Below are 24,907 nucleotides of genomic sequence, written 5' to 3'. Positions count from 1 at the left end.
TTAAGAAATTATCAAAGTAAACTCCCCTGACATTCTGGAACCAGAGTGTAAGATAGAAATGGAAAGCAATCACCAATCACATCCTGAATGAGATACCAAAATAAAAGCTCATAGGATTATAATCAAATTTCAGAGCTGCAACATCAAGGAGAAAATATTGCAAGCAGCAAGAAGGAATTTAAATATTGTGGATCCACAGTCAGAATAGCACAAGATTTATCTGTTTGTATGTTAAATAATTTGAGGGCTTTGAAACTGTATCCCAGAAAGCAAAAGAGTTGGATTATAACTAAGAATCATGTAACCAGCAAAGGTGAAGATAATGCTTCAGGAGAAAAGAATGAACATTCAATGGAATAGAAAGATTTTCAAGCATTCCTGATAAAAAAGACCAAAGTTGAATGGAAACTTTCAGAACCCACATGTACAAAAATATTTATAGCAGCTCTTTCTGTGGTAGCCAAGAACTGGAAATCAAGGGGATACCCATCAACTGAGGGATGGTTGAACAAGTTGTGGTACATGAATATAATGGAATACTATTGTGCTACAGGAAATGAGGAACAGGTGGACTTCAGAAAAACCTGAAAAAAATTATATGAATTAATGCTGAGTGAAGCAAGCAGAACCAGGAGAACATTATACACAATAACAGCCACAGTGTGTGATGATGATAAACTATGAAAGACTTGGTTACATGGATCAAAACAATGATCCAAGACAATTCTGAAGGATTTATGATGAGAAATGCTCTCTACCTTCAGGAAGAGAATTGATGGAGTCTGAAAGCAGATCAAAGCATCCTTAAAAACAAACAAACAAACAAAACAACAACAACTTTTTTTGAGTCTATTTTTTCTTTCACAACATGGCTAATATCGAAATATGTTTTTCATATCTGCACATGTATAACCTATATCAAATTGATTGCCTTTTCAGTGGAGGGAGATCAAAGGCAAGAATGAATAGAATTTAGAACTTAAAATTAAAAAGATATTAAAGTTGGTTTATATATAATTGGGGAAATGTTAAATGAATGTATTAAAAATGATCTACTCATGGTTCTTCTCCTCTTTCTTCAGTCCCCCTATCTCCAAGTTCTCTGTGATACTTGCCATATATTTTTGCTTATGTTGATGATTTGTTTTTCTGATTTGTCTTAAGACATGGCTCAATTCCATTGACTACAGGAGGTCATTTCCTCCACCACCAGGCACTAATAACTACGATTTCTTTCCATGTACTCACATTTCTTTTGTATCTGCACAGTTGTTTACATGTTGTCTCCTCATTAGGCTGTGAACTCCTTGAGTCTAGATACTTCTCTCGTATCTCCAGATTTTAGAACAGAGTCTGGCACATAGAAAGGATCTAAAGAATATTTGTTGGCTGACTAACAATCCTCCATCAAGCACTCACTCAATGAATTGCATCCTAATAGCAGGGATGAGGAGAAAGAAATTAATCAATAACACTATATTTTGCAGTTTTACAGGAGTAATTCTTTACTTAAGGGTTAAAATTTGCTGTAGTTTTTAAATTGTTTTTACAGATATAGTGTTTACAGGGCAACTAGGTGACACATTGAATAGAGCTCTGGCCCTGGAGTCAGGAGGACCCGAGTTCAAAAAAAGTAACCTCAGACACTTGAGGCTTACTAGCTGTGTGACCATGCACAAGTCGCTTAACCCCAATTCCCTTGCCTTACCCCCTCCAAAAAATTTCCAAAAAAATATGGCCTTCAAACGTCCTATCTGTCAGGTAAAATATACTCTTTTAATTGGATGAGATACTGTCCTCATAATCACAGAATATCTCAGACTAGATTGGAGCCTCAGAAGCCAGTGAGTTCAATTCATCCCCAGCAGAGAATTTATCTGCAACATGCCCATGAGCGGGTCATGTAGCTTGTACTTAAAAGCACCTGTTGATGGGGAAATTGTTAAGTTCCAAGACGGCCTTTCCTATCATTGAATAGATATGACTACAGGTTAGGAATTGTGTCCTGACTTCAAGCCTAAATTTGCCTCTTTGCTCCTGTTCATGCTTTCCAAGGCTAAGAAAGAATAAAAAATAAAAACAAAAATACACAGCCTCCCAGTTGTCTGGGACAGACCTTCAATTTCTTTAACAAAGTTCTAATTTCAACCCCAGGTGCTGTCTCCTTTCAGTGAGCTAAATCTTTCTGTTTATTTCAATCAGTCCTTCAGCAGCCTGCTATCCAGTCCCCTCACCATCTTGCTTTCTTGTCTGTTTATATGCTTTTTATGGCATGTTGTTTGGAACTGGACATGTCACCTCAGCTATTGTCTAGCCAGGGCCCAGTGCATCTCGATGATGATTGCTATTGCCCTGGAAGGCATAGGTCTCAATGAAATTTGGGATTGTATGTGTTGTGTTGTCATATATCATTACTCCATTCAGAGTTAAGTAAATAATCTAACCATTGTTTCTCCATTCTTTATTTATACCATTGATTATTTGAATCCAAGTGCAAATATTTACATTTATTAACTTAATTCTATTTAAATGTGACCCAACAATCTAGATGGCCAAGAGAATTTTGGATTCTAAGTTTTGTCACATGGGATGATATAACATATACACACTTTGAGTATAGATACCTGCTCTAGATTGCCATGTCTAAGCTGTATGCCAAGCTTTCTTCAGACTTTAAATGTTAAAATTTAGAGAGATGGTACACCCTGGCTATTTCCAAAAGGAGAGAAGAGAAAATAAACTTATTTCTGAAATTTGAGAAAAAAAGAGTATTTTGTGAACCTGAAAAAGGAAATTTTTACATGTTTTGGGCAATAAGAAATCTAGTTTCATTTCAATGTTATTTTTGAATTTTTTAAAGGATTAAGGACAAAACCCCCCTGAAACAGTGAGTGTTGAAAATTGCATCATTATATGCTGAATTAAAGGTGAAAACATTTGTAAATGATTTCATGAAGGCTTTAGCCCTTCACTAGTAATCTCCAAAGGGCTCATGAATTAGTCATTCAGACCATTTATCTTTCTGTTATCTGCTCCTTCCCAAGATCTCCAAGCCCTGTGTAGCCAACAGATACTGTAAGTTTCTCTCATCCTTTCCAATTAATCTCACATGAATGAAATTTTCATCAAGTCCTAAATGGTTGTCTAATTACTCACTTAATCTGCAGTTGTGGGATTTGAAAATACACTATGATTTAATTAGGATGTCTTTAAAAGTCCTTATATTCTGATGTTGGTTGTTTTGTTTCACAAAAGGGCATTGCATGAGAGAGACAAGGTCGTCTTGTCTAGAACCCAAGCTAGAAGTTAACTCAACGGCATCTATTTTTCTCAAGTACAATATGAACAATTCATAAATAGGTAAGTTATGAAAGTTCATGGTCTTCCACAAAATTATTCTCTTTTGAGGCTTAGTGAGTGATATCAAATAAGTAAATTTCTTGTGAAGTTACCAAAATAATATCAGCTAAAGCTTCTCAAAAAGAAAAATGTCGCATAATAGTGATACCCACTTTCTTTCATTTTCTTTCTCTCTTTCATTTTAGTGAGCAGAAATTGTAGTGTTTTAATGTTCCAATAGATATTTACCATTCATGAGTCAGTCAGGTAGCTCAGCATGCCAGGCCATGGTCTAGGCAATAGAACTTCAATGACTCAAAAGAAATAGCCCCCTCTTCAAGAAGTTTACCTTCTATTTCAGTATGTGCTTTACAGTGGTGTAGATTGTAACTCACCAAGTCCTGACCATCCTGTGCAACAACTTTTCTTTGTCCTTTCATTTCTCCTCCACAAGGTATCCATCCCTCATGGTGGGATTGTGTGCCTGTGTGTGATATCTTCCTCTAGGTTTCCTGAGATCATGTGGTTAGCAAAGGAAGAAACCGCCAAGCTAGCCTTACATGCTGGCACTGGCTTTTGCCACAGGATGAGAAGGTATATCCTGAAGAGTAGCACCAGTGTTTTGCTATGTAAACCATCAGAGTCATAGTTGTTAGTTTCTTGAAACAGTATAATTGGAGCTGATGTTGTTTAAGTGTCTGCCAATTCTTATCTGAAAGAAAGAAGTGATTTCACTGTGTGATTTGCTTGATGATCTAAATCAGTACTATTTAACTTAAGGTCTCTAGTTTGCATGTGGCCCAAATCATATTAAAAAGTAACTGAGAAATAGTTAACAAAATAATAATAATAGATATCATATGTACATATGTATATATGTATGTATGTGTGTATATGAATGTGTATGTATACACACATATACACACACAGATATATACAAATACCGTCTTCTAAGTTAATATGTGATCCACAGGAATACTTAAGTAGAGTTTAATATCCTTCATTTCTATCTGTTTCCCATCAATGATCTACAAAATTCAAATAATCTGGCAGACATTTTGAACAAGATCAGATTTTGTGATCCTGATTCTAGGTTTTCCTCACTTCTTCATTTAGCTCTTAGAATGACTACAATAAAAAAGCAAGATTTAATTTAATTTGATTTATTTAAATTAATTTATTTAATTTCAGATCACAGTTGGTGAGTTGGTGATTTGGGACCTGTGCCAGTGTAAGGTCCACCCACAAAAGTAGCATGTAAGCTCCTTGATGAAAGGGCTGTTTAATTCCGGCCATTATGCTAGTAAAGAGAAAAGTTCAATGACAACATAACCCTGAACACAAGAGAAGGCAATCCTCACTTTGGGCAAATCAGAAAGATTTTCCATTCTCAAACTGCCAAAATATAAACAACGACTGTGGTTTATCTAAGACACAGGAATTCACACCAATTAACAACATTTAAGACTAATCACATTGGTCAGTGCTTCACTTTTCCTCTGATAGTAATCACCTGTAACATTTATATTGCAAAATACTAATAGGTTTTGTTTTTTGATCCTCAATAAAACCCTAAAACTAACCTTAAATTCCTGGTGCAGATAGTGAAGCCTTTATTATCCTCATATTTCCATTATGGGAGCAAATTTGAAAGACTAAGGGACTTGTCCTTTGTGAGACAGTTAACATTGTCAAAACCAGATCTCTTTTCCCATTAAGATGCACTTCCAGGATATCATGATGGTCTGAATTGAGGAATGGTTCAATTCATCTTTGAGAAAATTCTAATTTCTTTCTTTGCAATTCACGTTTCTTTTTCTCTAATTCTTATGATGAGATTTTGACAGTCAAGTGCCAGTTGGTTCTTTTCTTTCTTTTTTTCCTGATGGGCTTAGCCTGTGTCTGCGGGTCTTTTCCTATCCTTCTCTTCTCCTACCTGACTATTGAAAGTAAGTTGATATTGTAATTACTGCAGCCTAACATTACCTTTTCATCTGAGTAGTATTGTCCAATTGCATTGTCCTTGTGGGAGCAAGCTCATCTTCTTTTAGAGCCAGGCAATATGAATTCTTTGATGATTACATAATTAGTATTATTTTCCCAAAGGTATCATCATAGGGAAAACTGCATTAATTTTGTTAATTGTGTCTCTAAGTATCAGAAAAATAATGAGAACTCTTCATTCAGGGTGGAGTCAAGATGGCAGAGTAGAAAGATGCACTTACTTTAATTCTCCCCCCATAACTCTTAAAATGCCTATAAAAATGACCCTAAACAAATTCTAGAGCTGCAGAGGCTACAAAAAAACAGAGTGAACGAGATTTCCAGCCCAAGACAGCATAGAAAGTGAACAGGAATCATGCTGGACTTGGAGTACAGTGTAGCCCTCACAGTGCAGCCCTCAGAGTGCAGCCCAACCTTGGTTGTGAGGCACAAGTAGGCCTCAGGGGCAGAATCCCTAGTAGCACCTGAAATCCTCAGATTCCTCAACACACAAATGCCAAAGATATCTTCAAAGGTCAGCGAGAAAGCACTTTCATATGGGTGAGAAGGGAACATGGTCTGTCCCCAGTAGCCACTGGGGCATAGAGTCCATTTTAGGAGTCTTCTACATAAAGTGACCAGGGGAGTTAAGCAGTTGATCTGTATCTCAGCCCTGAGTGGCGGGCCTGGCGGGTTCCTCAAGGAGCACTGGTGTGATGGAGTTGGAGGCTGTTATGGAGAGGGAATCTCACTAACAGAATCTGAGCAGAAAAGCTCTATTGCACCAGTCTTGGAGTGGAGTGCAGTCCAGCCTTGGCTGTGCAGCATCAGCAGGAACAGAACCCAAGCAGGCCTAGGGGGCAGAATTCCCAGCAGAAGCTGCAGTTCCCACCAAGGCCAAAGACAGCTTCATATATTCTGGGCAGAAAAGCTTGCAGTAGCTCCCAGACCAGAGAGAGGAGCAAACTTTCCCTTGATAATGCCACATTGGAGGAACTGAGAATTTACAGGTCCCCAAAGTATGTCCTGCTCTTGACAAAGGACTCAAAAGTCAGGTAACTAGCTGGGAAAATACCCAAAAGAGGGGGAAAAATAAGAATATAGAAGGTTACTTTCTTGATGAACAGGTATTTTCGTCTATCCTTTCAGATGAGGAAGAATAATGCATAGCATAAGAGGAAAACCTAAAAGTCAAAGCTTCTGCATCCAAAACCTCCAAAATAAATATGCAATGGTCTCAGGTCATGGAAGAGCTCAAAAACGATTTTGAAAATCAAGTAAGAGAGGTGGAGGAAAAATTGGGAAGAGAAATGAGAGCAATGCAAGAACATCATGAAAAGTGAGTCAACAGCTTGCTAAAGGAGACCCAAAAAATGCTGAAGAAAATAACACCTTTAAAAATAGGTTAACTCAATTGGCAAAAGAGGTCCAAAAAGCCAATGGGGAGAAGAATGCTTTGAAAAGTAGATTTAGCCAAATGGAAAAAGAGATTCAAAAACTCACTGAAGAAAATAGTTCTTTTAAAATTAGAATGGAGAGGATGGAAGATAATGACTTCATGAGAAATCAATAAATTACAAAACAAAAACAAAAGAATGAAAAAATAGAAGATAATGTGAAATATCTCATTGGAAAACCAACTGACCTGGAAAAGAGATGCAGGAGAGACACTTTAAAAATTATGGGACTACCTGAAAGCCACGATCAAAAAAAGAGCTTAGACATTATCTTTCATGAAGTTATGAAGGAAACCTGCCCTGATATTCTAGGACCAAAGGATAAAATAAATATTGAAAGAATCCATTGATCTCCTCCTGAAAGGATCCAAAAAGAGAAACTCCTAGGAATATTGTAGCCAAATTCCAGAGTTCGCAGGTCAAGGAGAAAATATTACGAGCAGCTAGGAAGAAACAATTCAAATATTGTAGAAATACAATCAGGATAATACAACATATAGCAACTTTTACATTAAGGGATCGACGGCCTTGGAATATGATATTTCAGAAGTCAAAAGAACTAGGATTAAAATCAAGAATCACCTACCCCAAGAAACTAAGTATAATACTTTGAGGGAAAAAATGGTCATTCAATGAAATAGAGGATTTTCAAGCATTCTTGATGAAAAGACCAGAGCTGCATAGAAAATCTGACTTTCAAACACAAGAATCAAGAGAAGCATGAAAAAGGCAAACAGGAAAGAGAAATCACAAGGAACTTACTATAGTTGAATGATTACATTCCTTCATGCAAAGATAATATTTGTAACTCTTGAAACTTTTCTCAGTATATGGGTAGTTGGAGGGAATCATATACACACACACACACACACACACACACACACACACACAGGTATACTGAGACAGAGCGAGAGAGAGAGACAGAGACAGAGACATAGAGAGCCAGAGAGCCAGAGAGCACAGGGTAAGTTGAATAGAAAGGGATCATATCTAAAAAATAAAATTAAGGGGTGAGAGAAGAATATATTGAAAGGAGAAAGGGAGTAATGGAATGGGGCAAATTATCTCTCATAGAAAAGCCAAGAAAAAACTTTTACAATGGAGGGGAATAGGGGGGAGGTGAGAGGGAAAAAGTGAAACTTACTCTCATCACATTTGACTCAAGGAAGGAATGATATGCACACACAATTTGGCATGAAAATCACTACAGGAAAGTAGGGGAGAAGAGAATAAGCAGGGTGGAGGAATGATAGAAGGGAGAGCAAATGGGAAAAGGGAGTAATTACAAGTAAACACTCTTGAAGGGGGGCAAGGTCAAAAGAGAGAACAGAAGAAATGTGTGGCAGAATAGGATGGAGGGAAATATAGTTAGTGCTACAGAGCATGACTATTATGAAAGTCATTTGCAAAACTACACATATATAGCCTATATTGAATTGTTTGCCTTCCCATTGGGGATGGGTGGGGAAGGAGGGAGAAAGAAAAGAGAAGACGGAACTTAATGTTTTAGGAACAAATGTTGAGAATTGTTTTTGCATACAACTGGGATATAAGAAATACGGGTAATGGGGTATAGAAATGTATCTTGCCCTACAGGGCAAGAATAAAGATGGGGATAACGAAAAGGAGAGATGTTAGAAGGGAGCACACATTGCTGGAAAGGGCAATCAGAAGGCAAGGCGTTTGGGGGGTTGTGGGGAGGGGAAAGATGGGGAGAAAATTTTGAAACTGAAAATAAATAAAAAGAGAATCTCCTGAGTCATAATAAATTCTGCTCTTGCCATTCAAAAAAGAAAGAAAGAAAGAAAAGAAGACAGTCACCTTTAACTTTTACCACTTTCACATTCAGACTTAGTCAAGAATAAATGTATATGTGGGCTTTTCAAAAAGCAATAAGAAGGAGCATATTTGTTTTCCTTGCTTCCCTCCTTCCCTCTTCCTTCCTTTCCTCCCTTTATCCCTCTCTTTCCCTTTCTTTCTCCCTCTCCATCTCTGTCAGAAAAAAGCGAGCATTTCCAAAACACAGTATGATAAAAAAATATTCTTGCCCATGAATTGGCAAATCAGTTATATACAACTTGCTATTTCTTTTAAATATATAATAAAGTTATCATGTAAATTTTTTAATTTTTAAAATTTTTTCTCCCCACCCTAGATGGCTACATGTCTGTCTGTCTATAGGTCTATCATCTATCTACCCATCATCTCTGTCGATATGTACATATATACATATATGAGTAAAATAATTCTCTATGTATTTTTATTTATCAGTTGTTTCTCTGGACACAGATAGCACTTGAATTTGTATGTCCTTTGTAGTTAATTTAAGTATTTATAATTATCAAAATGACTTAGTTGATCAAAGTCATTCTTAAAGCAATATTGGTGTCACTGTACACAACATTCTCATGGTTCTGTTCATTTCCTCTTTTAATTTTATATGTCTACTCATGTCTTTATGGCATCATTGAGCTCATCATTTCTTAAAGAACAATAAGTATTTTCTCACAATCATATACCACAATTTGTTCAGTCATTCCCCAGTTGATGTGCTTCCCCAAAATTCCAGTTCTTTTCTATCAGAAAGAGAGCTACTATAAATGTTTTAGGACATATTTGATCTTTTTTTTTTCTCTAATGATCTTTGGAAATAGACTTAGTAATAGTATTTCTGGACCAACAGGCATAGTCAGTGTAATAACTCTTTGGTTGTAATTCCATATTGCTCTCCAAAATGGTTACATCAGTTCTATAAACAATGAATTAGTGACCCAATTTTTTCACATGCAGTCCAGCATTTTTGGCAGTCCCCTTCAATCATTTTTGGTTTCTTTGACAACACGGTTGGTGTGAAATGATATCTCAGATTTATTTTAATTTGCATTTCTCCAATCAGTAATGATTTAGGACTTTTTTCATATAACTACACATTGTTTTAATTTCTTCATCTGAAATCTACCTGTTCATATCCTTTCACCATTTATCTATTGGAGAATGACTCATGTTCTTACAGATTTTGCAACATTCTTTAAGATATAAGACCTTTCCCTGAGAAAGAGTCCACATATTTCCCCCTAAAATTTCTTTTTTCTTTCTGATCTTGGCTACATTTGTTTTATTTATACAAAATCTTTTTAACTTAATATAATAAAAATTCTCCATTTTAGACCTCTTTCTACTCTCTGTCTCTTGTTTATTCATAAATTGTTTACCTATTATGTCTGCTAAGTAATATGTTCTCTTTCCTTCAAATTTTCTTGTAATATATCTCTCTCATCTAGATCATGTGCCAGTTTTGATTTACGTTGGTAAATGACATAAGTTAGTGTTCTATGTCCAATTTCTGCCTACTACTTTACAATTTTTCTAACAATTTTCTTTTGCCAAATTATATATTCTTATCCTCAAAACCTGTCTTTAAATTTGTGAAATACAAGATTACTATGTTCATTTGCAGCTGAAAATTGTATAGCTACTCTATTCCACTGATTCACCTTTATATTTCTTAACCAGTACCAGGTAGTTTTGGTAATTATTGCCATGCAATATAGTTTAAGATCTGGTATTGCTAAATTTTCTTCCTTTAATTTTTTCCCCATTAATTCCCTTGATATTCTTGACTTTTTTATTTCACAAATATTTTTATTGCTATTTTTTCTATTTCAATAAAATATTTTTTGGGTAATTTACCTGGATACCATTGAATACATAAATTAGACAAAATTGCCGTTTTATTATATTAGCTCTGCTTACACATGAACAATTACTGTTTCTTAATTACTTAAATCCAATTTTATTTGTGTTAAGATTTTCTTATTAATTTTGTTCATATAGTTCCTTGGGTTTTTTTTGCAGATGATTTATACTGTCTAGAACCATTTTAAGTGGGATATGTCTTAACATCTCTTCTTGCTGGGTTTTGTTGGTGATGTATAGGAATATTGAAGATTTATACGGATTTAGTTCGTATCCTGCTACTTTGCTAAACTTACTGTTTCTACTAACTTTTTAGTTGAGTCTTTGAGATTTTCAAGTATATCATCATGTTGTTGATCAAGAGATTGTTTTATTACCTCATTCCTTATTCTGATTCTATTAATTTTTCTTCTCTTATTGCTATTGTTCGGATTTCCAATATTATATTAAATAATATTGGTAACAGTGGGTATCCTTGTTTCAAATTTTATCTCACTGGGAAGGCTTCTAGCTTATTCCCATTTACTGATGGTTTTAATTGAATGTTTTTCTTCAATTTATTAATTTTATCAAATTAAAATTATATGCTTTTCAAATTATCCTATGGATACCTAAAGTTCACTCATTCTCTTTGCTGTTTTTCCCCAGTATTAGCTAATGTTTCAGAGGGTGCACAGCTACCATTTACTCTGAAGTAGAGAAGAGAGTTCTATTTTCCATGGTAGCAGTATTCTCAAAACGTCTTCCTCAAAATAGTTTTCTGTGTGGGACACTTGCTTGCTACCCCTTTACTGTTTAATTTTCCGATGTACTTTTTCTAACAATATTTTATGCTAGCTGTTTCTTTTGTTTAGTTTAATATTGCTACACAGTAAGTGCTTTCTTGCAGAATCAACTTAGCCAGAGTTATGCCCCAATGGCTCCTTGGGGCATAAGGTGACCCCGTCTTATTGAAGAGTAAGCTAATGAAGTACAAGATCAAGCATGTACCAGTCTATTAAACAAACAAACTTGGAGAACAGTTGCAGCCATAAACTCTGCTTTCAGAAGACCAGCCTAGAAAAATCCCCTTCTCTGAATTTTCACCTGGGTATCTCCTTTGTCCCATTGCTGTCTATGAACAATTTTGGCCGCAATAATTTGAAATTGTATCTTTATGGTAGAAACAGTGCCTTACATAGAGCAAGTCCTTAATCAGATTTGATCGGTTTAATTGTAAGAGGGAGGCATGAACTACATCAGTGGAAACAGAAAATACATGATAGAAGGAGGGAGAAGGAGATTCAAAGTGGGAAGAGGAAGAAGGAGAGAAATAGAGTCACAGAGACATGGATAAAGACAGGAGACAAAAACAAAAAAAACAATGAAAGAAACGGAGATTCTGAGACAGAAACAAAGAAAGAGACAGAGAGAAAGAAAAATAAAGACGGAGGCAGTCAGAGAGACATATTTATGAAGACACAGACAGAGTAAGCCAGAGCCAGAGAGTAACAGAGTCACAGATACAGAACGATACAGACACAGAGAAAGACAGAGGTAGGGAGAGGGAATCAGAAAAGGGAAGAGAAAGAGAAAAAGAGGGGTAGAAAGATAAAGTACCTTCCTTTCTTCTTCCCTCTCCACTTCCCATTCTTTCTCCCTCCATTTTTTCTTTCTCATCTGGTCCCATTTTAACACCATGTCCAAAGCTCTTAGAGAGGTGCTGTTGCTCCATGAACTCCAGAGAAAGAAGTGTCCATTGATTATTAAATGGTGTTCGTTCAACTATTAAATTAATAGGGATTAGTTGTCAGTGCATCAGGATTACCACTGCATGCTGTGTGCTTTCCTCAGACAGCTCTGGAGCGGCTCTTAGGATGCAGGCCAAGTGGGGAAGAGAGAAGCAGAGACAGACAGACAGACAGAATAAAACAGAGAAACAGACACACATTAAAGGAGACAGAGACAGAGACAGAGAAGGAGAAAATGAGACAGACTGAGACAGAGAGAGAGGATGCAGGAACTCTTCTGGGGTATTTGGGGAATAACTTTGGCAACTGCTCGTGTGAGATGTCCCCTGAACCTCCTGGAATTCACTGCAGTGAATATGTGGCAGAAATGAAGGAACTAGGAATGATTTGTCACTGTTCTCATCCTGGAGTGAGATCAGTCCTTTGGGGACTTACAGAAGCAAACTTCAAGGTCCAGACCACAAATGGACCAATTTAATGTCTTCTGGGTAGTATATTTGTGCTCTGAACTGGGTTCTCATGGATCTGAGGGTCTTCAAAGATCCTCTTTTCAGGTCTCAAACTAGGGTAGAATATATGTCTTAAAAATTGGGCTATCCTGAATGCAACAAAATCTACTTTTCAGCTGTCCCGGAGATAAAACCTTCTAGAGGTAAAGCCTATCTTACTTTGGATCCTCCCAAGCCCAGATATGGCCATCAGTCCTGAAGTTGAGAGTTGTAGGAGATGGAGAGTAGCAGTCCCTATATATTGGGGTGTGTGTTTGTGTGTGTGTGTGAGTGTGTTTGTGAGTGTATGTGTGTAATTGTGGTAAATGGATATTTTTTTCATGAACTGTGCCCATTTCCTGTGAATTTCCACTTTAATAATAACAAACCTCTAACCTATTTCCACAAACGTACTTAACTATGATCATTATCATCCTCAGAACTGCTCATTCCCTTTCAATTTTGTTGTGCTTTAGGCCCTATTTTATTTCTCATCTCTTAAATGAATTTGACAAGCCACGGGGAGCAAAACCCCCCTCAAATTCAAAAAGAAAAAAATGGAATTGGTAAGATCCATTTAACAACTGTGCTGTTCAGAACACTTGTAATGAGGGAAAGAAAAAAAAAATCAAACCTGCAGGGTGTAAAGCTCTTTTTGGCAGAACTTCTAACCTGGGAGCCTGCAGATTTGGAAACCAAGAAGTTCTCTGAGACAGGGATTCTTTTCCTAGGACCTAGTCCCTGACTTACTCAAAGGATGACATGCTGTCTGTTTGGGAGGTGGTAGAGAATCTCAGGGTGGAGGGGAGGGAGAGAGGATGATGTCTTGACATACAGTCAGTATCTGAATAAATCAGCACAAAGACTTTTTAAAAAATTAATTTATTTGTTTTCAGTCTTCTACAATCACTTTCATCAGTATTAGATTTTCTCCCCTTTCCTGAGAAGGCATGCAACTTTATATGGGCTCTACGTGTACATTTTTATTAACCACTTTTTCACATCGTTGCATAAAAGAGTTAAAATTAATGGGAGAAACCAAGAGAAGAAAGAAACTGAAACAAAATACAACAAAAGAAGAATAATCTGCTTCATTCTGTGTTCTGATTCCAGTTCTTTCTCTCAGTGTGGATGAAATTTTGCCTCGAGTTCTTTGGGAATGTTTGAGGTCCCACAAGGACTACTTTTTAGTAAAATAGCTCACTGCTGTCAATATGGCCATGGATTGGCTGTCTTGGTCTATGAAGGTGAATGAGCAACATCAGAAAGCTAATGAGAGCCAATCTACCAAAGGGAAGCTGGAGAAACCATGAGGCCCAGTACAGCCCTGACTTCAAGGCCTCAGGATGGTTTCTGTTTTGGATAAAAAGAGAGCCTGTGTGCAAGCCAACATCTGGGGGTGGTGTTCAGTACCCCCTTCTTTCTGTCTCTGATGATTACATCACTATCATCTTCACTGGCTTTGCTAAGTCAACTTAAATCAATAAGCATTTATTGGGAACTCTCAAGCTGCCAGGCATGATGCTCCTTCATGGAAGTTCAAAGGCCAAAATTAAGCTGACTACCCTCAGGAAGCTTCTGGCAGAGAATGACAGTATGTACACAGGAAAATAATAATAATAATAATTAATACTAAGGACTTTCTGATGAATAGCCAGTACAAACAATGGATGAGGCTTGACTGGAAAGGCCTCTGGAAGAGGGAGGGACAGGAGCCATAAAAAAATGAGGCTATGGGGGGCAGGCAAACATTTGACTCTTATGAGACAGCCTACACAGGCAGGAGATGGAAAGTTGAGAACAAGGAGCAGTACATCAGCTATTCTAATTGGTATGTAGAATCAGTGAAAGCAAGTCAGAGGTAGTCACTTTGGCAAGAAATAATACAGCCAGATCATGAAAGTCTTTAAATGCCAAACAGGCCTCTCTAAAGCCTGAAAAATACAAAGACCTTTTCCATAAATTCATGTCTAGTTTTTTAAATGTCTGCTCATTTTGAATCAACACCAAGGCCTCACAATACTCAGATACGCCAGATTGGGATCAGAGAATCACCAACCTGTCTTGTCTAGTTGTACTGAACCTGTTTTCTTCTAATTTTGGTCGCATTCAAAGTCAAGTTGGATTTTAAGATGATTTGTTCGTGCATAATTTGTTTAATCAAGGTACAGATTGTCTGAAGTGTATTGGAAACACAAGGAAAGGAACAGATACTTTACTGTGTTTTTTGAGTCAATCATTTATTCAACTAGCATTTACTAGGTCTATGCTGTGTCATACATGGTGTTGGGTTTAAGGGATGTGGAAAAAAGAACAAAACATAATCCTTGTTCTCATGGGCCAGAGTATTCATCCTGATGGGATTATATTCTTAGAGCTGAAAGGGACCTTTGGAGAAAATGAGTTCAAGTATTTAATTTAACAGATTAGGAAACCGAAATTGACAAAGATTGGGACAGTTCTCCAAGGTTACACAAAATTGGAACATGGGGCTTCCTGACCCCCAGGCAGCACTCAGTCCTTTGGGCAACCTCATGGAACTTGTTTATATGGTTGCTAATCTTCTGTTCCTGTATCCTGTGGAGCTTTAAGATTAGATCCAGGCCAATGGCACTCCTGTTCAACACCACTCACTCCCCTGCCTCTTCTGTTGAGAGTATCTTGGTATACAAACGTCAAGTACAGGAAAGTGGCAAGTCTAGGTAAGGGCAGTATACAAAGGCATCCATCCAAGCTCCATTCAGTTATCAAACACCTTAAATTATTTTACCAAGTAGATTGTCTCTCCCTGGAAATGAACCCAGAGTCCTTCCTGATAAGACTTGTTTCTTGAATTTCTGTTTTCTCAGTTCCCTGACTTCTCCTTCTTTTTGTTTCCATTGGCATATCCTGAAAACTTGACACAGAACTACTTTGCAGAACCTTTCTATCTCTCCAGTCTAACAATATAAAATCTCTCAGTACCCAAGATGAGGGTGAATCAGAGTGAGCAATATATACCCTGTCGCTTTTATACACTTCTCCAATTATCAATTGTACAATAGTCACTGGAGGCACGGAAGAGGAGCCATGGCTGAGAATCCAAAGAAGGCAGCAAACCTGTGATTCCTCTACCTCCTCTTAAAGAACTGCCAAGTACTTAAATCTCCTTGTATATTCTTACAGCAAAACTTGCTACCGCTCACAAATTATGTGTTTTTCTTTAGGAGTACCCTTGAAGTCACTGAAAGCTATTATAGCTAGTCTGAGGACTGAAACAGATTAGGAGCTCTCAAGAATGAAAATCTAATGACGTCCAAAGAAAACGTTAATGAGGAGGAAAAATCAAAGTTTTCTAGAGCAATAGTGGCAAAATCAAATAGGAATGTGATCAGCCAAACCACAGACCACATATGCACTTTGAAAACCACTTACCGACATTATCTGTGTATTCTATTTTTATTAATTTTTGTTAAATATTTCCCAATAGTATTCTCTTCTTGTTAAGACAGTAGTTGGTGTTTGATACTTCTGATCAAAAGGGACCAATGTTGATGAGAAAGGGCTCAATAAATACCTTAGAGTTTAAACAAAATTATGCAGAATGCGGAAGATAGAGTGGTGTCTGAATAGGAACATAAAGAGTAATTAGAGGTCTGAGGGTCAGAAAAATGTAGAGAGGAAAGGAAAATCAAGGACAAGAGCAAGGTGTGAGTGCATCTGTACATGTGTAAGTGCGTGCATATGTGTGGGTGCATATGTGTGCATGTGTGTATGAATGTATGTGTATGTATGTATCTTAAAACTATGTTGCAGAAAGGGGGAGAATAGAAGAAAGGAAAATATTTCTTGGGAAGATTTCTGCCATTGTGTGTGTGTGTGTGTTCATTCTTCATTGCCAAAGACCATGCCATCAGAGAAATAATGACATGACTTGCCCTTGACTTTGTTTTGATTGAGGGAGGGTTGTGTAGGTCACCAGCCTCACTTCTTCTCCAGAGCCATCTGAGTCCAGTGACCAGATATTCATCAGGATGACTGGAGATGACCCAGAATGAAGCAGTTGGGGTTAAGTGACTTGCCCAAGATCACACAGCTAGTGAGTGCCAAGTGTCTGAGTAGAGATTTGAACTCAGGTCCTCCTGACTCCTGCACTGGTATTCTATGCACTGCACCACCTAGGTGTCACTCCTTCTGCAATGGTAGTGGAAAATGATTAGAAGGATGATATACCCAATTCTGATGGGATTTTTTGCTATTTTTTCCCAAGAAGAAGGAAGTGGTTTGAAAAAGATAAGGCACAATTATTTCACTTAGGAGCTGAAACCCAAGATAAATACACAGATAGCAAGAAATAACTGCATCAAGTCCCTTGGTCTAAATGAATTGCAGCCTTAAAACTGGGCGAAGGGTGGATGTGATTTCTGAGATAACACAATTAATAATCAAATCATACTACTAAATGAAAGGGATACCATAGGACTAAAAAAAGGGCAAATTATTGCAATATCAGGTGAAAGAATATGGTACTACTGAACTAAAGGCTGGTGAAGTTTATTTCAGCTTTAGGCGACTTTAGAGGAAATTATTAAGCAAGAATAAATCCTTGTTGACTAGATGAATATATAATGGCTACTTAAATTATAGAAAAAAACTGCTGATCACAAATAACCAAAATGATTTCATCAAGAATGAACTATTTTTCTTTATTAATTTTGTTTATTTTTAGTGTTCTACAATCACTACCATATAACATATTTTTTTCCTTTATCCACCCCAAACCTCCCCCCTCCCTCCCCAAGAAGGTTTATAATTCTATATAGGATCTACACATACATTCCTATTAAATATATTTTCACTATAGTCATGCTGTGTCGAAGAACTAAAATGAATGGGAGAAATCATACAACAAACCAAAACATAATACACACACAAAAAAATGATCTGCTACACTGTACGATTGATTACCATAGTTTTTCTCTGGATGTGGAGGGCATTTTGCCTAAGAAGACCATTGGGAATTTTTTTAAGTCCTTGCATTGCTATGAAGTTCCAAGTCTACCAGAAAAAACTCTCGCACACTGTGGCTGTTGCTGTGCACAAAGTTCTCCTGATTCTGCTCCTTTCACTTAGCATCAGATCATATAAGTCTTTCCAGGCCTCTCTGAAGACTTCTTGTTCATCATTTCTTATAGCACAGTAGTGTTCCATTACATTCATATACCATAATTTATTCAGCCATTCCCCAATTGATGGGCATCCCCTTGATTTCCAGTTTTCGGCCACTACAAAGAGTGCTGATATTAATATTTTTGTACATGTGGGACCCTTTCCCAATTTTATGATCTCTTAGGTGTACAATCCTAGAAGCAATATTGCTGGGCCAAAGGGTATATACATTTTTGTAGCCCATTGGGCATAGTTCCAAACCTCTCTTCAGAATGGTTGGATGAGCTCACAGCTCGACCAACAATGAATTAGTGTTCCAAATCTATCGTATCCTCTCTAACACTTTTCATCTTCCTGCTCCATCATGTTTGCCAATCTGAGAGGTGTGATGTGGTACCTCAGAGTTGTTTTGATTTGCATTTCTCTAGTCAAAAGTGATTTAGAGCCTTTTTTCATATGATTATAGGTATCTTTAATTTCTTCCTCAGAAAATTACCTGTTCATATCGTTTGACCATTTATCAGTTGGGGAATGATTTTTATGTATACTTTAAACTCCATTCTCTACGTGTTCTAGAAATGAGGTCTTTATCCCCGAGATTAGCTGGAAAAATTCTTTGCCAATATACTATATCCCTCCGAATTTTGGTTGCATTGGGTTTGGTTGTACAAAATCTTTTCAGTTTAATGTAATCAAAATGATCCATCTTGCATTTTATAATGTTTTCTACCTCTTCTTTAGTAAAAAAAAAATTCTTCCCTTCTCCATAAATCTGAGAAATACAATATTTCTTGCTCCTCCAATGTGTCCACAATATCAATCTTTATACCAAAATCATGTACACATTTGGACTTTATTCTTGTGTACAGTGTAAGATATGGGTCTATGCCTAGTTTCTGCCACACTGTTATCCGGTTTTCCCAGAAATTTTTGTCAAACAGTGAATTCTTATCCCAGAAGCTGGGGTCCTTGGGTTTGTCAAACAGTAGATTGCTATATTCATTGCCTACTGTGTCATGAATACCTAGAATATTCCACTTGTCTACCCTTCTGCATCTTAGCCAGTACCAAGTGCTTTTGATAATTTTTGCTTTATACTACAATTTGAGATCTGGTAGCACTAGGCCACCTTCTCTAGCATTTCTTTTCATTACTCCCTTTCATATTCTGGGATTTTATGTTCTTCCAGATGATTATGACATTATTTTAACTAGCTTTAGAAAATTATCTGAAAGATTAATTGGTATGACACTAAATCAGTAAATTAATTTAGGTAGAATTGTCATTTTTATTATATTGGCTCAGCTTACCCATGAGCAACTAATATTTATCTACTTACTTAGGTCTGACTTTATTTGTGCGAAAAATGTCTTGTAATTGTGTTCATATAGTCCCTGGGTATATTTTGGTAGGTAAACTTCAAAATATTTTATAGGGTCTACCCTATCTTTAAATGGGATTTCTCTTTCTACCTCTTGCTGTTGGACTTTGTTACTAATACATAGGAATGCAGAAGATTTAGGTTGATTTATTTTGCAATCTGCAACTTTGCCAAAGTTGTTTATTATTTCAAGTAGTTTTTTACTTGAATCTCTGGGATTATGTAAGGATATCATCATATCATCTGCAAAGAGTGATAATTTAGTTTCTTCCTTGCCTATTCTAATTCCTTCAATTTCTTTATCTTATCTAATTGCTACAGCTAACATTTCTAGTACTTTATTGAATAATGGTGGTAATAATGGAATCTTTGATTCACCCCTGATCTTATTGAAAATGCATCTAGCTTATCGCCATTACATATAATGCTTCCTGAAGGTTTTATGTAGATACTGCTTATTATTTTATGGAAAGTTGCCTTTATTCCTATGTTCCCCAGCGTTTTTAATAGGAATGGGTGTTGTATTTTGTCAAAAGCTTTTTCCACATCTATTGAGATAATCATGTGGTTTCTGTTCAGTTTGTTGTTGATTTGATCGATAATGCTAATAGCTTTCCTAATATTGAACCATTCCTGTATTCCTGATATGAATCCTACATGACCATAACGTATCATTCTCATGATAAGATGCTGTATTCCCTTTGCTAAAATTTTATTTGAAAGTTTTGCATCTATATTCATTAGAGAAATTGGTCCATAATTTTCTTTCTCTGTTTTGTCTCTTCCTGGTTTAGGTATCAAAACCATATTGGTATCATAAAAAGAATTTTGGAGGACTCCTTCTTCCCCAGTTTTCAAAAAATAGTCTAGGTAGTATTGGAACTAACTGTTCTTTAAATGTTTGATAGAATTCTCTTGTAAATCCATCTGGCCCTGCAGATTTTTGCTAGGGAGTTCATTGATGGCTTGTTCAATTTCTTTTTCAGAGAGGAGGTTGTTTAAGTACTCGACTTCCTCTTCTGTTAATCTGGGCAATTTTTATTTTTTAAAATACTCATTCACCTCATTTAGGTTGTCGAATTTGTGATCATAAAGTTGGGCAAAATAATTTCTAATGTTTGTTTTAATTTCCTTCTCATTGTTGGTGAGTTCACCCCTTTCATTTTTGATATTAGTAATTTGGTTTTCTGTTTTTAATCAAATTGATCAAAATTTTATCATTTTCGTTAGTTTTATCACAAAACCAACTATTGGTTGTATTTATTAGTTCAATAGTTTTCTTAATTTCAATTCCATTAATCTCTCCTTTGATTTTCAGTATATCTAATTTAGTATTTACTTGGGGATTATCAATATGTTCTTTTTCTAACTTTCTCAGCTGCATAACCAAGTCATTGATCTCCTCTTTCTGTATTTTATCCATGTAGACATTCAAAGACACAACATTTCCCCTAAGAACTGCTTTTGCAGTATCCCATAAAATTTGGTAGGTTGTCTCATTATTGTCATTCTCTTGAATGAAGTTGTTGATTGTTTCTATGATTTGTTGCTTAACCCACTCCTTTAGGATTTGGTTATTTAATTTCCAAATAATTTTTGGTTTATCTTTCTATGGCTTTTGATTACATATAATTTTTATTGCATCATGATCTGAGAAGGATGCATTGACTATCTCTGCCTTTCCGCACTGGACTGTGAGGTTTTTATGCCCTAGAACACGGTCTGTTTTTGTACATGTGCCATGAACCGCTGAGAGAAGGTATATTCCTTTCCATTCCCATTCAATTTTCTCCAGAGATCTATCATATCTACCTTATCCGGAGTTTCACTTACCTCTTTAACCTCTTTCTTGTTTATTTTGAGGTTAGATTTATCAAGTTCAGAGAGGGAGAGATTGAGGTCCCTTACTAGTATAGTTTTGCTATCTGTTTCTTCCTGCAACTTCCCCAACGTCTCTTCTAAGAATTTAGATGCTATACCACTTGGAACATATATGGTTAGTAAAGATATTGATTCATTATCTACGGTGCCTTTTAGCAGGATATAGTTTCCTTCCTTATCACTTTCGATTAGATCTATTTCTGCTTTTGCTTTGTCTGAGATTAGAATTGCTACCCCTGCTTTCCTTACATCAGCAGAAGCACAATATATTCTGCTCCAACCCTTACCTTTATCCTGTGTGTATCCCAACATTTCAAATGTGTTTCTTGTAAATAACATATTGTTGGATCATGGCTTTTAATCTGTTATGCTGTCCATCTGTTTTTCACGGGAGAGTTCATTCCATTCACATTCACAGTTATGATTATCATGTGTATATTTCCCTCCATCCTCTTTCCCACTACTTGTGCTTTTAGTTCTCCCATCTCTTTTCCCCTCCTCAATAGTTTTCACTTTTTACTTCCACCTCCCGCAGTCTTCTCTTCCTTCTTTTAGTCCCCCTCCCTTTTACTACCCTTTACCCTTACTACTTCTTCCCTCCCTTTTAGCTTCCCCTCCCCTTTCTTCTCCCTTATCCTCCTACTGCCTATAGAGCTAATACGAATTATATACTTAATTATGTTTATTGTTCCCTCCTTGAACCAAATCAGATGAGAGTACCTTTCAAACAATGCTCATTTTCCTCCCTTCTTTCCCTCTACTATAATTTTGTACTTCTTCCTGTGATGTAATTTACCATTTTCTGCTTCCTCCTTTTCACATCTTCTGTCACAATTCGTTCACATGCGTAAATCATATTTTATCATCACAACATTTACTTTGTGCCCATTCCCTCTTTGTATATCCCTTTTATATTTCAAAATCGAGGTACAATTCTCAAGATTAACAGATATCATCTTCCCTTATAGGGAGGTAAACAGTTTGCCCAAGTTAAGTAATAATTTTGTTTTTTTTTTTCCCGTTTACCTTTTCATGCCTCTCTTGAGAATTGTGTTTGAAGATCGAATTTTCTGTTGAGCTCTGGCCTTTTTGTCAGGAAGGTCTGAAAATTCCTTATTTCATTGAATGACCATCTCCTTCCCTGAAATGTTATGCTGAACTTTGCTGCGTAATTGATCCTTGGTTGTAGTCCCAGATCCTTTGCCTTATGGAATATTGGATCCCAATTCCTTTGATCTTTTAATGCAGAAGCTGCAGGGTCCTGTGTAATCCTGACTGTAGCTCCTCGAAATTTGAATGGTTTCGTTCTGTCTGCCTGTAGTATTTTCGCCTCCACTTGATAGTTTTGGAATTTGGCAACAATATTTCCTGGGGATTTGAGTTTGGGATCCCTTTCAGGAGGTGAAAGTTAGATTCTTTCGATGATTATTTTGTCCTCTGGATTTAGCATTTCTGGGCAGTTTTCCTTGATGATTTCTTGGAAGATGTTTTCCAGACTCATTTTTTTTTCATCGTGGCTTTCTAGTAGGCCAATTGTTCTTAAAGTTTCTATCCAGGATGTATTTTCCAGGTCAGTTATTTTTCCTGTTAGATATTTTACATTTTCTTCTATCTTTTCATTCTTTAGGTTTTGCTTGATTGATTCTTCATGTGTTACAGAGTCATTAGTTTCTGTTTGCCCAATTCTAATTTTTATTAAAGTGTCTTTTTCAGTTAACTTTTGCATCTCCTTTTCCATTTGTCCAATTATTCCTTTAAAGGAATTATTTTCTCCAGTTAGTTTTTGAACTTCCTTTTCCATTTGTTCAATTTTCCTTTTTGAAGAGATATCCTCTTCATGGAATTCTTTTTTCATGCTTTTCAAATCATTGGCCGGTTTCTCTTCTATTTCCTTCTTCAGCTGTTGCAGAACTGTTTGTGCATGCTGTCCATCTTCCTGACACAGCATATATTCACTGAACTGGGAGGAATCCACCCCTCCCCCGCAGTTTGCAGCTATGCTAAAGTTTTCTGAAACAGTTTCTAGGACCCTCACGGAGTTGAGACAGCAGTAGCCATTCAGTGGGAAGCAGATGACATGTGTGGGGTCCTGGTTCCATCCAGCATTGACAGAGTTGCACTTGACATCACTGGTCCTCGGGAAGACTTGCTCAATAAGTGCCTTCTCCCCACTGAGGGCAATGTGCTCACCCAGGTTGGGTATCACATGAACCACAGGACATTCATAGGACTGACCACCGAACCACTGTTCCTGCTCCTGCTTCCAGCAGTCTAGCTGCCTTACCATTGGCTACTGTTGGTAGTAATGTGCCCTTTCATACAAGAAGCTGAAGTACTTAAAGTCATCTGGCAGCAGGAGTTAGGACATCCCTAGGAAGCTAAGGATATATCTGAATGTCTCTGCATCCCAGTCAATGAAATAATGTTGCTTTGGACTGTCTAGTATGATGGGCTCTGTGTCATTGAATAGACAGCTTATTCTCGAGTCTGGATACTTGGTGAGGATATCCAGACCACTGGTGAACATGTGTCCCACCACGTCAATATGCACAGGAGAGCTGGAAGTGGTGAGCTGAGCTGGGAGCGGGATTCCCTGAATAGCCAAGGGAGAGACTGGAGACTGTGTTAGAGAGAGTTGAGACATGCTTCTTCTCTCCTTGGACAAGAGAGACACAGTGGCGAGGAGTGGTCATGGCCCTCCAGCCTTAGACCTCTCCTGCCTCCTCCCACCTGCGGCTTGGGGTCTCTTGTGTCCAGGTCAACTTCCAAGGCATGCTTCCTTCTCTAGGCTTTTGATGAATGATTGCTTAAAAGAAAATATAAATTGCCCAGATTAACAGAAGAGGAAGTTGAATACTTAAATAACCCAATCTCAGAAAAAGAAATTTAACAAGCCATCAATGAACATCCTAGGAAAAAATCTCCAGGGCTGGATGGATTGACAAGTGAATTCTATCAAACATTTAAAGAACAGGTAATTCCAATACTATATAGATTATTTGGGAAAATTGAGGAAGAGGGAGTCCTCCCAAATTCTTTTTATGATACACATATGGTTTTGATACCTAAACCAGGAAGAGCTGAAACAGAAAAAGAAAATTATAGACCAACTTCTCTAATGAATATAGATGCAAAAATTTTAAATAAGATTTTAGTATAAAGAGTACGGCAACTTATTATGAGAACAATGCATTATGATCAGGTAGGATTCATACCAGGAATGCAGGGCTTGTTCAGAGTTAGGAAAACTATTACCATTATTGATCCTATCAAAAACAAACCTAACAGATATCACATGATCATCTCAATAGATGCAGAAAAAGCTTTTGAGAAAATGAATTCCTACTAAAAACACTGGAAAGCATAGGAATAAATGAAACTTTCCATAAAATAATAAGCAGTCTCTACCTAAAACTTTCAGGGAGCATTATATGTAATGGAGGTAAGCTAGGTGCATTTCTAATAAGATCAGGGGTGAAATAAGTATATCCATAATCATCACTAATATTAAATATGGTACTAGAAATGCTAGCTGTAGCAATAAGAGGGAAAAAAAGAAATCGAAAGAATTAGAATAGGCAAAGAGAGATAACTTAGTTTCTTCTTTGACATGATGATATACTTACAGAATCCCAGAGATTGAAGTAAAAAACTGTTTGAAAAAATAAACAACTTTTGCAAAGTTGCAGGTTAAAAAATAAACTCACCCAAATCTTCTGCATTTCTATATATTACTAACAAAACACAACAACAAGAGATAGAAAGAGAAATCTCATTTAAAGCTAGAGTAGACACCATAAAATA

At 36.7% G+C, this 24,907-nt stretch overlaps 1 pseudogene; it reads right to left on the bottom strand.

Annotated features, from left to right (window-relative positions):
* The window catches only part of LOC140531302 (BTB/POZ domain-containing protein kctd15 pseudogene), a 32,529-nt pseudogene extending 8,782 nt beyond the window's left edge, over positions 1–23,747 (bottom strand).
* Positions 23,748–24,907: the final 1,160 nt, after the last annotated feature.

Source organism: Notamacropus eugenii, chromosome 3 (genome assembly GCF_028372415.1).
Source record: "Notamacropus eugenii isolate mMacEug1 chromosome 3, mMacEug1.pri_v2, whole genome shotgun sequence".
Taxonomy (NCBI): Eukaryota; Metazoa; Chordata; class Mammalia; order Diprotodontia; family Macropodidae; genus Notamacropus; species Notamacropus eugenii.
The sequence above is the reverse complement of the archived record's forward strand: the minus strand, read 5'-3'. Positions and strand labels throughout refer to the sequence as shown.